Source organism: Anomaloglossus baeobatrachus, chromosome 11 (genome assembly GCF_048569485.1).
Source record: "Anomaloglossus baeobatrachus isolate aAnoBae1 chromosome 11, aAnoBae1.hap1, whole genome shotgun sequence".
Lineage (NCBI taxonomy): Eukaryota > Metazoa > Chordata > Amphibia > Anura > Aromobatidae > Anomaloglossus > Anomaloglossus baeobatrachus.
In genome coordinates, this window is record NC_134363.1 from 17598959 (window position 1) to 17614863 (window position 15905).

Below are 15905 nucleotides of genomic sequence, written 5' to 3' on the forward strand. Positions count from 1 at the left end.
CTTTAGCTATTCACTGTTTGCTACTCCTGGTACTAAGCAACCTCCAATATCTAGCTAAGGAGCCATATCTAAAACCGGGCACTGGATGGCCACATGTGCAAAATAGGCATAAACACATCAACTCTATGGTTATTCTCTACATCTCTACATTGATTGACTTGTACACAAGTCAAGCACCCCCTTACATTTGATTTTTTTTAAGGATATTTACCAAAAGGTACTTCTTATCAGATCCTTAATATTTCATCAGTGAAGTAACTTGCCTGGGCAAAAATATCCACCAATATTCCTCAGGAAATGAAAACATATTTTTCTCAGATAATTAAACATTCTAAACAAATAAAACAAAGAAACTTTTTTTTTTTTATTGCTGAAGAACTATACAAAAATAACCATAACATATTGTTGAGTTGAATGCCCTGCAGGGACACTTGGAATGTGTGGTGAACCCTGGTGTTATAGGAATGTTCTCATCCATCCCATAATACAATAGTTTCTTTACCTTTCCTAAGAGTATTTATATGATCCCTGTGTACAGACAACAGGACGAGCAGAAGAGAATCCGAGAAGACGCCCAACATCCACAATGAAGAACCTGGTGGCTTTACTTTGCATCATCTCTGCTCTTGTTGGATCAGGTAAGACCAGTCTAGTATTTTTTTTATATCTTGCACTGTTATACAATCTGGTGCACAATATACTGTATTTTTTGGATTAAATGATGCACTTTTCCTCCAAAAAATTGGGAGGAAAATGAGGGGTGCATTTTATAATCTGAATATAGCTTACCGGAAGGTGGAAAATTGGCGTGGGGGCTTTGCGGCCGGCTGTCTTTCTGTTTGAGTGTCTGGCTGACTCTCTATGCGGGCCGCTGGCTGCCTCTCTGTGCTGATAGCTTTCTGTGAGGGCAGCCAGCTGGGTGACTGCATCTCTGTGGGGGCAATCAGCTGGCTGCCTCTTTGTGCAGATGGCCAACTGGCTGCCTTTCTGTGTGAGTGGCTAGCTGGCTGTGCGGTTAGCCGGCCAGCTTGCTGGATTCCTGTGCTGGCGACTGGCTGGATGTCTGTGTGGGCTGAATTAGCTGTGTGGAGCAGGGCGGTGCGGCGGACACTCTGTCTTCAAATGATGGCGCCCAAAAACAGAGCGTGCACAGATGGAGCTCTAGGCTGAAGATCTTGTCATTGAGCTGAGAAATTAATCTGCACATGCGCTACTCCGAGCGCCATTTCTTTGAAGCCCACACCGCCAACAGAGTATTTGGTACACCCGCCGCAATAACTTCCTCCACACAACCAGCACAGCTTTCGATGCCAGCACAGCCCGACCACTGCCAGCACAGACCCCACCGCTGACGGCACAGTCTCCACATCCCCGCCCCTGACTCCTGTGACTCTTCTGCACCACTGCTTCTCCCCCACTTCCGGTAAGACAACACCAGAATATAAGACGGGCCCCATTTGTTTTTACCTCTTTTTATCTGTAAATTTGAGGTGGATCTTATCATCCAATGCATCTTATAAAGCAAAAATATACAGTACTATTATCATGGATGAAAAAAGTAATTGATAAAATTTGACCTTAAATGTGGCTAAAACATTACTCAGACCCAACAGTAACATGGCCAGTGCGGATTTCATTTAGACCCAACTATTTCGTAGATAGTGGTGGTTTTATATTGATTTGCAGTATTGGTTTTATGGAGATAATATTTACAGCTATAACGATAGCTTATGGATTGTTGACCATGTAGTACAAATCATCTTGAAGACCATCTAATATATAAAGCTGAGTGTATGTATGTATGTATGTATGTATGTGCACTAATGGAATTTGCACCGTCGAGCCACAATGCAGCCAGAACTTCAGAAGATTGCACAGTCACGCCATTAAATGGAATTTCTGCATGTTACAATGCAGCCAGGGAAAGAGACAGACAGACAGAGACAGAGAAAGAGACAGAGAGGCAAAGAGACAGACAGACAGAAAGGAAAAGAGACAGGCCGAGATAGGCAGAGACAGACAGAAACAGACAGACAAACAGACAGGGAAAGAGACAGACAGACAGAGACAGAGAAAGAGACAGACAGACAGACACAGACAAGGAAAGAGATAGACAGACAGATACAGACAGGGAAAGAGACAGACAGACAAATAGACAGACGCAGATAGCCACAGACAGACAAAAGGACATGGAAAGAGACAGGTAAAGAGACAGACAGTGAAAGAGACATACAGGGAAAGAGACAGACAAACAGAGAAAGAGACAGACAGGGAAAAAGATAGAAAGACAGGGAAAGAGATAGAGAGACAGGGAAAGAGATAGAGACAGAGAGACAGACACAGACAGAGGGGGAGAGAGACAAAGACAACAGGGAAAGAGACAGAGATAGAGACAGACACAGACAGACACAGACAGAGGGGGAGACAGACAGAGACTATGAGAGAAACTGAGAGACAGTTACTATCCCGGGCAACACCATGTGCTACAGCTAGTTTCTTTATATATTTTAGTCAAGTCAAAAAGAAACCTTGGAAGTAAAATGAGGCATTTATTAGGAAGAACCTTTACATTTCATGAATTTGCAACACTATAGAATCAAGGTAGCAATGTTGGCAACAATCAATCTCCACCACTCAACATTGATTAAGAAATACATGACGGCAATACCAATTGAAGTTTTCAACACTTTACCTGAATTCTCCTTTCTGACCATTCTGACTGTCCACATACAATATCACTGGTTTGTCACCTTTATTTTCCAGTCTTCTCCTATAAGTGTTTTTCGTGCTTCTCTCCTAACTCTACCACGTGTAATCAGTCAGAAAGCGAATGCCTTGGCGATCGATGCATGACCGCCTCCCAATACACTTTCAATGGTGAGTACAATTCAGGGTTTTTTTGGCAACAAAATTACAATATCACAATTTTATTCTGGTTTTCTGATGGCTATTTCCTTTTTTTCATAGGTGAAGTTGAGTTTAAATCTCTAATAAAAGCTTGTGCCAATGAAACTTTGTGTGGAATCAAGGGCGCCATAGCACGAGAAAATGTTAAATTTCGATTTTTTGTTCATTGTTGCACTGGAAATTTATGTAACACTGACAAATATGAATGTAAGTTTCATAATGTGATTAATTATAGAGGAATAGTTGACCTCTACATACATAATCGCCAGTTTTTGTAACCCTATTCCAGCACGCACCACGGCACTGTCAGTTGCACAGGCGCAGTTCGAACTGCACCTGTACAAGTGACATGCACGTCACCACATCACGAATTGTGCGTGCACAAGTAGTGGTGAGCTCACCGCTCTTCCCACACATGCGCAGTAGCAGCCGCGGCTGGTATAAACAAACATGTGGCAACAAAGGCAGTTTGGCCGTATAGGGTACAGTATCAAGAGTACACAAAAAAATTAGGTAATCCATAAAAAAATAATTTTTATAATAAAGCTAAAGGGAAAAATGACTATGTGTCTATGTGTCCCTTGCCACAAGCAAGCATGAGTAACTGTATTCAGGTGGTATGTATTCAAGTCAATCACACAAACAGTAATCTGCAGAAAATAATGTACCACCTCCAATTATAGTCACAACAGCTTACAAGAGACCATACAGCGTAAACACACACAGCACTCAGGGGATGCACCACATAGTGAACACAGCTCAAGAAACACAACACCAGATACCAATATACAGCACACAACAAGGAAGACAGTGCACAGGGGGGAAAGAGGTCAAATGACGCAACACATACAATACACAAATGCGGAGGGATAACATACAACAGATATGTTGGAAAGCGCAAACAGTGTGACACATGTCCACTGCTCCTGTGAGCACCACTAAACATAGACAGATGCTCATTTCACCGCACTCCTGATGAGATAGCATTGGTCCGATTTCTAGTATATATAAAACTCAGTCTTATTTACATGTAACATTTTGTATCCTTCTCAAAAACTGTGTTTTGACTTTAATCCTTTTTTAAAATCCATTTATGGGGTCTGCAGGTCAAGAAATGAGTAATTTGTGCTGCTGCTTCTATGTTTAACTCAAAGAAAATGTATCATATTATAACAATCTAGAACTAAGAATGTAAAAAATGCTTCACTTTATTACAACCAACCCCACTCAAGACGGAGGACGTACCCGTATGTCCAAAATCATGAAGGTGTGATCCCCGCTGGCTGCTGCGATGAACCTGAGGCAATACCTGCACATGTCAGCTGATTTGAACAGCTGACATGTGTGCCTTGCAGGCACAGGTGGATCCACCCATGCCTGTGAACCCTTTAAAATTGTGCTGTCAAAATGTGACAGTACAATTTAAATGCGAGCACTTACCCACTGGCATCAGAAGCCCTGTGATGTGATGACAGGGAGCCGATGGTTGCCATGGTAGCACAGGGTAATTTGATGACTCCGGTGCTATTATAACTCCCTACCTTTTTCAGTCTGCAGAGCACTGGCTGTTACAAGAGATGAGCATTTTTCCTGTTCTGAGCTGTGCAGCTCTGATCAAGAGAAATAATTGAGTGATCAGATGGCTGATCCTTATGGTCCCCTAAGGGTACTTGTAAAATTTAACAAAAAAGTAAAAAAAAAAAAAAGTGTCCAAACTTTTTTGGACAGATTTCTGAATTGTATTTAACCCTTTAGATAAAAGTAAACCTATACATGTTTGGTGTCTATGAACTAATACCGACCTGAGGCATCACACTGACACATCAGTTTTACCATACAGTGAACATGGTGGATTAAATATCCCAAAAACAATCCTGCAATCACACTTGTTTTTTTTGCAATTTTATCACGCTCGGAATTTTTTTTAAATTTTTCAATACACTATATGGTAAAATGTATGTAAGTTGTCCTGCAAGCCCTCATATGATGATTGACGAAAAAATAAAAAAAGTTACGGCTCTCAGAAGGGGAGCAAAAAAAAAAATGAAAAATGGAACATCGCCTGTGGGTAAAGGGATTAAAAATATTTATTTATACTTAGCATGCGCCAAAAGGCTAATCCAATGCATCAGCTCAGATTAACTGTTTCAAGTGTGGTGTCTAAACCATTCTAATATTCAAGTTTGATGCATGCTGATTAATTTGAACAGAACATTTTCGGAAGGACCTACAGGACTAGTAGTCATGTGCCATAGTCCAACTGATCTGTCTAACTCCTCCCCACTACTGATTGGCAGTTGGCTGATAATGTATACTGTACACAACAAGCTGCCAATCAGTGTTGAGGGCGGGGTTATACACAGCTTGGCATTCTAACCCGTACTACATCTACAGTAGAGAAAAGAGGAATGTTATCAAAATTGCACCACGCCATCCAGTAAGTAATGTATCCCTGGGATCAGGGTCGCTATCCCTAAACATGCAACAAACAAAAAAAAAACAGTCTAACTCGTAGTCCAATTTCAATGGTTTAATGTGCTAATACAAAATTTAAAACATATAGGGAAAAACATCCTGACGCCTACATTGTGATGTTTTAAGATTACATAGTAAAAACCTGCTGACATATTCACTTTCCGATATTTTGCGTCAATGATCAATCAATATTTCAATATATGTGTAGCAAAATAATTGTTTACATCTCCAGTACAGGAAGAAGACCCGAAACCAAATGGTAAAAAATGTCCATCTGCCTATTGTACAAACACTTTGGAGGACTGTAAGAGTGACAAGGAGGTGAACTGCACTGGATCCATGGACAGATGTTTTGATTATAGGGCGGAAGTGATAAATCCTGGTGAGCAAGGTCCTTTTTTTTTAGTGAATGTGTCATTTTTAAATGTTTTGCTCCACAAAATGCATTAAAATAAGACTTCTTTGTAGTCTTGAAAAAAATAGTAACAAAAAGGAGACAGTTGAACTCTGTAGTAGAGATGAGCGAACTGGTCCCGGTTCGGCTCGAGGTCGGTTCGCCAAACGGAGCTCCCGTTCGAGTTCGGTTCGTCGAACGTTCGACGAACCGAACTCGAACCAATAGGCTATAATGGGAGGCAATAACAAACACAGAAAAATACATGATAAATGTACACAAACAGTTAATAAACATTGCCATAACACTTACCGGTCCCCGCGATCCCTTCTGCACTCTGTCTCCTGCCGCTATTCCATCCGATGATCGCTTAATCCTCCCGGTGACGGCACTGCCAGCAGCGATGCAGGACCTATCGTGACGTCAAAATAGCCATGTGACCAGTAACGTGGCTATTATCTCATTGGCTACAGACTGGTCACATGACTATGACGCGTCATGTAGGACCTGCGAGTGCATCTCTCCGGTACACGGTGCACATATGTGTATCGCCATGTACCGGCGACATGCTCTAGCACACGGTCGACTCCCCGTTCCGTTAGGGACCGGCTGACACAGCCGGTCATTAACGGAGATCACCGTTGCCATAGCAACGCAGTTAGCGGTGACGTCACCGCTAACCGCGGCTCCGAGAGCACCATTGCTATGGTAACGCGTCTGTCAGCGTTACCGCTGACAGCCAGCACTGATCACTCACGGAGTGAAGGCTGCACGATTGTAGTGAGCATTGTAGTGAGGATGAGGTTCCCCAGCCCCAAGTGATGAGCTGGTGAACCTCATCCTTCCTCACTACAATCGTCACTACTACTACACAAGAAAGAAGACAGAAGAGCAGGATCGTGGAGGACTGACAGGGGGTAATAAAGATGGAGTCTCTAATGTGTCTGTGTATTTATTTCTATTAAAGTATTTTTTCTCTGTGTGGTGTTTTTTTTTAACCCTTTATTGGAGATTCTTAATGGCCGGGTCAAACGTGCCTGACATTGAGAATCTCTGGCTTAATACTGGCTAGTAAAACAAAGCCAGTATTAACTCATGATTACCCAACAAGCCACCCGGCTCCAGGGCTGTTGGAAGAGTTGGATACAGCGCCAGATGATGGCGCTTCTATGAGAGCGCCATTTTTTGGGACGGCTGCGGACTGAAATCCGCAGCAGAGGCGCCCAGAAACCTCGGGCTAGCCTGTGCTGCGGATTCCAATCCCCAGCTGCCTAGTTGTACCCGGCTGGACACAAAAATGGGGCGAAGCCCACGTCATTTGTTTTTTAATTATTTCATGAAATAAGTGAAATAATTAAAAAAAAACGGGTTTCCCTATATTTTTGGTTCCCAGCCGGGTACAAATAGGCAACTGGGGGTTGGAGGCAGCCCGTGGCTGCCTGCTGTACCTGGCTAGCATACAAAAATATGGCGAAGCCCACGTCATTTTTTTTCGTGGGCAAAAAAATTCTGCATACAGTCCTGGATGGAGTATGCTGAGCCTTGTAGTTCTGCAGCTGCTGTCTGCTCTTCTCCAGACAGACAGCAGCTGCAGAACTACAAGGCTCAGCATACTCCATCCAGGACTGTATGCAGAAGTTTTTAGCCCCCTGAAAAAATTATGTGGGTTTCGCCATATTTTTGTATGCTAGCCAGGTACAGCAGGCAGGTACAGCTGCCTCCAACCCCCAGTTGCCTATTTGTACCCGGCTGGGAACCAAAAATAAAGGGAAGCACTTTTTTTATTATTTCATGAATTTCACAACTAGGCAGCTGGGGATTGGAATCCGCAGCACAGGTTGGCCTGAGCTTTCTGGGCCCCACTGCTGCGAATTGCAGTCTGCAGCCGCCTCAGAAAATGGCATTTTCATAGAAGCGCCATCTTCTGCCGCTGTATCCAACTCTTCCAGCACCTGCCTGCTATACCTGGCTAGCATACAAAAATATGGCGAAGCTCACGTCCTTTTTTTGTAGTTTTTTGGCAAAAAAAATAAAAAATGCTTCCCTGGATATTCCATTGCCAGTGAAGGTAACATCAAGCAGTGGGGGTTAGCAGCCAGTAGCTGCTTGGATTACCCTTAGCTAGCAATACAAAAAATGCAGCAGGAGCCCATATATATTTTTTTTAATTATTTATTTAAATAACTAAAAACAAAACGGGCTTCCCTGTATTTTGATTGCTGGACATCACAGTGCTGTAAAAATATATCTTTAAAAAAATGACGTAGCGCTCCGCGGTATTTTTGATTCTCAGCGCAGATAAAGCAGACAGCTATGGGTTGCCACCCCCATGTGCCTGCCGTTACCTTGGTTGGCAATCAAAATACAGGGAAGCCCATTATTTTTTTCTATTTAAAAAATAGTTAAAAAAAAAATGACGTTGGGTCCCCCCATTTTTGATAGCCAGCTAGGGTAAAGCAGACGGCTGTAGCCTGAAAACCACAGCTGGCAGCTTTACCGTGGTTGGGGATCCAATGTGGAGGTCCCCTCAGGCTCTTTTTTATAATTATTTTATAAATATTAATAATTACACAATAAAAGTAGGGTCCCCCCCAAATTGGATCACCAAGGTAAAGCGGACAGCTGTGGTCTGGTATTCTCAGGGTGGGAAGGTCCATAGTTATTGGGCCTTCACAGCCTAAAAATAGCAGGCCGCATGCACCCCAGACGTGGCGCATCCACTAGATGCGCCAATCCTGGCGCTTCACCCCAGCTCATCCCGTGCCCTGGTGCAGTGGCAAACGGGGTAATAAATCGGGTTGATACTAGCTGTAAAGTCACCTGAGATCAAGCCCAGCAGTTTGTGATGTCATGGCGTCTATTAGATACCCAACATCATAAACTGTCAGTACTAACAAAAAAAAAAAAAAAAAATCGACAAAAGAAATTTATTTGAAAAAACAGTCCCCAAAACATTTCCTCTTTCACCAATTTATTGTAAGAAAAAAAATAAAGGGGTCCCACGACGACTCTGGACCGTCTAGAATATGGGGGGGAGACACTCAGGGAACGTATCCCCCATTTTCTAGGAGTGCGGACCCTTCATGTGAGGAGTGTGGGTGCAATGAATCTGCACTCACTCTCCCCGGGTCCACAGCAGCAGAGTCCATGTCGTAATGGTTGCTACCAAAGCTGCAATGCCCTGCTCATGAGGTAAGGGCATGCCTAATCAGGAGAACTACTGTAGAGGAAGCTCTGCTCACTGGTATATAGGTGCTCAGAGGTAATAATAGATAAAATTAGTGAGTAACCTCGGCACTCTAAATCTCCCAGACTAAGTCAGTAAGTCACAACGGATAGTAATGCAAAATCACTCTTTATTGGTCCGTATTAAGAAAAATTTTTTTTTTCATAAGCATATATGTTTTTGTCCAAAACAAGTTACAAATGACGTTTCGGCCTGAGCCTTCGTCAGATTGGACTTATCTGCATGTAATCATGAAAAATGACAATAATCAGTATCACATAAGAGTGAGAGAACAATAACATAAACTCGAACAATGTAGAGGTACAATTGGGATGCAGCAAAAAAATTGCAACACAGCAAGAAATGAAACACATGATACAAATGTCATAATACAGTACAAGGACAATATAGTAATGACAAATATGGGGTCAGAGTAGGCTTAGACAGCTCGGGTACGAAAGAGATGTCAATCATAAAGTAACATGTGCAGTAGGTGTAGAGCTACAGTACGCATGGCAGAGCTAATGGGTAGACCGACCATAGAAAAAGTGGAGAAAAAATGTAGAAAAAGTGGAGAAAAAGTGGAGAAAAAGTGGAGAATAAGTGGAGAAAAAATGTAGAAAAAGTGGAGAAAAAATGTAGAAAAAGTGGAGAAAAAGTGGAGAAAAAATGTAGAAAAAGTGGAGAAAAAGTGGAGAAAAAGTGGAGAAAAAGTGGAGAATAAGTGGAGAAAAAGTGGAGAAAAAGTGCAGAATAAGTGGAGAAAAAGTGGAGAAAAAGTGGAGAATAAGTGGAGAATAAGTGGAGAAAAAATGGAGAAAAAGTGGAGAATAAGTGGAGAAAAGGTGGAGAAAAAGTGGAGAAAAAATGTAGAAAAAGTGCAGAAAAAGTGGAGAAAAAGTGGAGAATAAGTGGAGGAAAGGTGGAGAAAAAGTGGAGAAAAAATGTAGAAAAAGTGGAGAAAAAGTGGAGAAAAAGTGGAGAAAAAGTGGAGAAAAAGTGGAGAATAAGTGGAGAAAAAATGGAGAAAAAGTGGAGAAAAAGTGGAGAAAAAGTGGAGAAAAAATGGAGAAAAAATGTAGAAAAAGTGGAGAAAAAATGGAGAAAAAAATGGAGGAAAAGTGGAGAAAAAGTGGAGAATAAGTGGAGAAAAAATGGAGAAAAAAATGGAGAAAAAGTGGAGAAAAAGTGGAGAATAAGTGGAGAAAAAGTGGAGAAAAAGTGGAGAATAAGTGGAGAAAAAATGGAGAAAAAAATGGAGAAAAAAATGGAGAAAAAGTGGAGAAAAAGTGGAGAAAAAATGTAGAAAAAGTGGAGAAAAACTGGAGAAAAAGTGGAGAATAAGTGGAGAAAAAATGGAGAAAAAATGGAGAAAAAAATGGAGAAAAAGTGGAGAAAAAAATGGAGAAAAAGTGGAGAAAAAGTGGAGAAAAAAATGGAGAAAAAGTGGAGAAAAAGTGGAGAAAAAGTGGAGAAAAAGTGGAGAATAAGTGGAGAAAAAGTGGAGAAAAAGTGGAGAATAAGTGGAGAAAAAATGGAGAAAAAATGGAGAAAAAAATGGAGAAAAAGTGGAGAAAAAGTGGAGAAAAAATGTAGAAAAAGTGGAGAAAAAGTGGAGAAAAAGTGGAGAAAAAGTGGAGAAAAAATGGAGAAAAAAATGGAGAAAAAGTGGAGAAAAAGTGGAGAAAAAGTGGAGAATAAGTGGAGAAAAAATGGAGAAAAAAATGGAGAAAAAGTGGAGAAAAAGTGGAGAAAAAGTGGAGAAAAAGTGGAGAAAAAGTGGAGAAAAAAATGGAGAAAAAGTGGAGAAAAAGTGGAGAAAAAGTGGAGAATAAGTGGAGAAAAGGTGGAGAAAAAATGTAGAAAAAGTGGAGAAAAAGTGGAGAAAAAATGTAGAAAAAGTGGAGAAAAAGTGGAGAAAAAGTGGAGAATAAGTGGAGAAAAGGTGGAGAAAAAGTGGAGAAAAAATGTAGAAAAAGTGGAGAAAAAGTGGAGAAAAAGTGGAGAAAAAGTGGAGAATAAGTGGAGAAAAAATGGAGAAAAAGTGGAGAATAAGTGGAGAAAAGGTGGAGAAAAAGTGGAGAAAAAATGTAGAAAAAGTGGAGAAAAAGTGGAGAAAAAGTGGAGAATAAGTGGAGGAAAGGTGGAGAAAAAGTGGAGAAAAAATGTAGAAAAAGTGGAGAAAAAGTGGAGAAAAAATGTAGAAAAAGTGGAGAAAAAGTGGAGAAAAAGTGGAGAAAAAGTGGAGAATAAGTGGAGAAAAAATGGAGAAAAAAATGGAGAAAAAGTGGAGAAAAAGTGGAGAAAAAATGGAGAAAAAGTGGAGAAAAAGTGGAGAAAAAGTGCAGAATAAGTGGAGAAAAAGTGGAGAAAAAGTGGAGAATAAGTGGAGAAAAAATGGAGAAAAAAATGGAGAAAAAGTGGAGAAAAAGTGGAGAATAAGTGGAGAAAAAGTGGAGAAAAAGTGGAGAAAAAGTGGAGAAAAAATGTAGAAAAAGTGGAGAAAAAATGGAGAAAAAAATAAAGGAAAAGTGGAGAAAAAGTGGAGAATAAGTGGAGAAAAAATGGAGAAAAAAATGGAGAAAAAGTGGAGAAAAAGTGGAGAATAAGTGGAGAAAAAATGGAGAAAAAAATGGAGAAAAAGTGGAGAAAAAGTGGAGAAAAAAATGGAGAAAAAGTGGAGAAAAAGTGGAGAAAAAGTGGAGAATAAGTGGAGAAAAAGTGGAGAAAAAGTGTAGAAAAAGTGGAGAAAAAGTGGAGAAAAAGTGGAGAAAAAAATGGAGAAAAAGTGGAGAAAAAGTGGAGAAAAAATGGAGAAAAAGTGGAGAAAAAGTGGAGAATAAGTGGAGAAAAAGTGGAGAAAAAGTGGAGAATAAGTGGAGAAAAAATGGAGAAAAAAATGGAGAAAACAATGGAGAAAAAGTGGAGAAAAAGTGGAGAAAAAATGTAGAAAAAGTGGAGAAAAACTGGAGAAAAAGTGGAGAAAAAGTGGAGAATAAGTGGAGAAAAAATGGAGAAAAAATGGAGAAAAAAATGGAGAAAAAGTGGAGAAAAAAATGGAGAAAAAGTGGAGAAAAAGTGGAGAAAAAAATGGAGAAAAAGTGGAGAAAAAGTGGAGAAAAAGTGGAGAATAAGTGGAGAAAAAGTGGAGAAAAAATGGAGAAAAAATGGAGAAAAAAATGGAGAAAAAGTGGAGAAAAAGTGGAGAAAAAATGTAGAAAAAGTGGAGAAAAAGTGGAGAAAAAGTGGAGAAAAAGTGGAGAAAAAATGGAGAAAAAAATGGAGAAAAAGTGGAGAAAAAGTGGAGAAAAAGTGGAGAATAAGTGGAGAAAAAATGGAGAAAAAAATGGAGAAAAAGTGGAGAAAAAGTGGAGAAAAAGTGGAGAAAAAGTGGAGAAAAAGTGGAGAAAAAAATGGAGAAAAAGTGGAGAAAAAGTGGAGAAAAAGTGGAGAATAAGTGGAGAAAAGGTGGAGAAAAAGTGGAGAAAAAATGTAGAAAAAGTGGAGAAAAAGTGGAGAAAAAATGTAGAAAAAGTGGAGAAAAAGTGGAGAAAAAGTGGAGAATAAGTGGAGAAAAGGTGGAGAAAAAGTGGAGAAAAAATGTAGAAAAAGTGGAGAAAAAGTGGAGAAAAAGTGGAGAATAAGTGGAGAAAAAATGGAGAAAAAGTGGAGAATAAGTGGAGAAAAGGTGGAGAAAAAGTGGAGAAAAAATGTAGAAAAAGTGGAGAAAAAGTGGAGAAAAAGTGGAGAATAAGTGGAGGAAAGGTGGAGAAAAAGTGGAGAAAAAATGTAGAAAAAGTGGAGAAAAAGTGGAGAAAAAATGTAGAAAAAGTGGAGAAAAAGTGGAGAAAAAGTGGAGAAAAAGTGGAGAATAAGTGGAGAAAAAATGGAGAAAAAAATGGAGAAAAAGTGGAGAAAAAGTGGAGAAAAAATGGAGAAAAAGTGGAGAAAAAGTGGAGAAAAAGTGCAGAATAAGTGGAGAAAAAGTGGAGAAAAAGGTCGCAATTGTTACCTGATACACATCTTGTACCGGTGAACTGCAAGTCCCAGGAAGCCGGCGATGAAACGGAAGGTAAGGTGAGCATAATATGTGTTTGTGCGTGTATGTTTGTGTGTGTTTGTTTGTGTTTGTGCATGTGTGTGTGTGCGTGTATGTTTCTGTATGTTTGTGTGTTTGTGTGTGTTTGTGCATGTATGTGTATGTTTGTGTGTTTTTCTGTGTGTTTGTGTGTGTTTGTACGTGTTTATGTGTGTTTGTGCATGTGTAGAATGGCACAATAGAGAACCAGGATCGGATATTTAACAAGTTGTGGAAGGAATTGTCTGCATTGTAATGGTTTCCTATGGGAAATCTTGCTTTGCTGAATGAGTAATTTGGTTAACAAGCACACTCCCAGAATGGATTGTTCTCATTAACCAAGTTTCCACTGTATTAACATTGAATGACAGTATTACTGTGAAAAGCCAGTTACGCTTTTGGTGATCAAACCGTTATCGACCATAAACTCGAACTGTCGAACTTGAAGGTAATTGTTCGCGTGCATCGAACGACTCAAACATCACCTAAAACAGGTTGAATTGAGATTGGCGAACAGTTCTATTTGAACACCGCTCATCTCTACTATGGAATGAAAAAATGTATTATTAATCAACAATCTTTCTTATTGGCGGTAGCATGGCATTAACCCCGCTTCTGCTCTCCATTAAAAAATAAGTTCTTTAGAAATAAGGCAATCTGTTCAAAGTTAATTGAATTCTCCTGAATCTAATCTTTATACAATGTACTTTGTTCCATCCAAATGCCGTTTTTCAAAACAGTTGCCGGAAGAAAACAATTTACCTTCGCTGCTCATCTGTCCCACCTCCGCAGCTTACTGTCTGGTCATCAAACTGTCCTATTTTTGCTCTTTTGTCATCTTCATTCGGTGCCATCTGTTTACACATCTTAGGCGGGCTTTGCACACTGCGACATCGCAGGTGCGATGTCGGTGGGGTCAAATTGAAAATGACGCACTTCCGGCATCGCATGCGACATCGCAGTGTGTAAAGCCTAGATGATATGATTAACGAGCGCAAAAGCGTCGTTATCGTATCATCGGTGCAGCGTCGGCGTAATCCATGATTACGCTGACGCGACGGTCCGATGTTGTTCCTCGCTCCTGCGGCAGCACACATCGCTGTGTGTGAAGTCGCAGGAGCGAGGAACATCTCCTACCGGCCTCACTGCGGCTTCCGTAGGATATGCGGAAGGAAAGAGATGGGCAGGATGTTTACATCCTGCTCATCTCCGCCCCTCCGCTCCGATTGGCCGCCTGCCGTGTGACGTCACAGTGACGCCGCACGACCCGCCCCCTTAACAAGGAGGCGGGTCGCCGGCCACAGGGACGTCGCACGGCAGGTGAGTGTGTGTGTGAAGCTGGCGTAGCGATAATTTTCGCTACGCCAGCTATCACCACATATCGCTGCTGCGACGGGGGCGGGCACTATCGCACTCGGCATCGCAGCATCGGGCTGCGATGTCGCAGTGTGCAAAGCCCGCCTTAATGTTTATGCTCAAGGCACTTACTATGTCTCACATGATGGCCATTCTGATGTCTAAGGTCTACAATGTGTCAGAAGCTCCAGCTTGAAGAGCCAAAAAGAACACTTGAAAGATTGGGTGTATGGAGGATAAGGCGACATGCTAAATAAGTGATCAAGTTCTGATGTGTCGAGTAATAAAAATAATAAATATCTGATGCAAATTGAATTTCAAGGCCCCATTTTATCAAAATGAACATATGAATTTCACCAATTTCACTCATCACTTTTGCATATACTTCCTTTGGAAAGGCAATATATTTTTCTATATAATGCTTAGAAATGTTGTGCTTCAAGCATGGCAAACACTATCAGAACAAAAGGAGTCTAATGCGCAATGAAAAAAATACAAAAACCATTCCACAAACAGGAGGGGACACAATAACAGCGGTGAGTCCTGATGTTAGTGAGATGGTTGACGGGACACCTCCTATATCCACCTGGGGCTATCTCTACTCTCCTAGCCAGTCCCTATACAGTCTCCACAACTGTCACTGAGCAGCACCCTCAGACCCTGGGAAACTCTAAAGATGCCCAAACTAGTGAGAGGCCGGTGAGGTACACTAATCCTAAGGCTGCATTAATAAGACAAGAGGGTGGGGGAGACAAACGGGAAAAACTGAAATGCAAAAGGATAAATATCGGCTTCTGGAACACTCCAACTCAGCTCCTTCTACCAAGGGGGACAGTATACAAATGGATTTGTATCTTCAGCAAGGATTGCTGGGTTACACCTCTATTTAAACCCGAAGAGCGTGACAACAAAGCTACTGCAGTTGAAGCTCTCAGTTAGGGACTGCTAGAAAAGCTGCTAGCAGCAAACTGACATTACCTGTTTCAGTACAAAATAGAAACAAGACCACATTTATATGTAGAGAGCTAGATGGAGGTGAGGTGCTGCAGACCAATGTATAGTATCAGCATGATAGTGCCAGTATAGCACTGGATTTAGCTTATATAGGAAAATCCTAGTGGTTGGTCCTCTTAAAATGCACTCTCATAAGATATACATATAGGTGGAATGAAATGAAGACTATAATTGATAGAGCAGAATTTTGTCTCTTTAAATCAATGCATATTAATGGGATTTTTAAACTTTTAAAGTCTTAAGGGGGCTTTACATGCAGCGATATTGTTAACGATATCGCTAGCGAGCGTACCCGTCCCCGTCGTTTGTGCGTCACAGGCAAATCGCTGCCCGTGGTGCACAAGATCACTAACACCCATCACACATACTTACCTGCCTAGCAACGTCACTGTGGTCGGCGAACCACCTCCTTTCTAAGGGGGAGCGTAAAGCAGCGTCACTAAGCGGCCACCAAT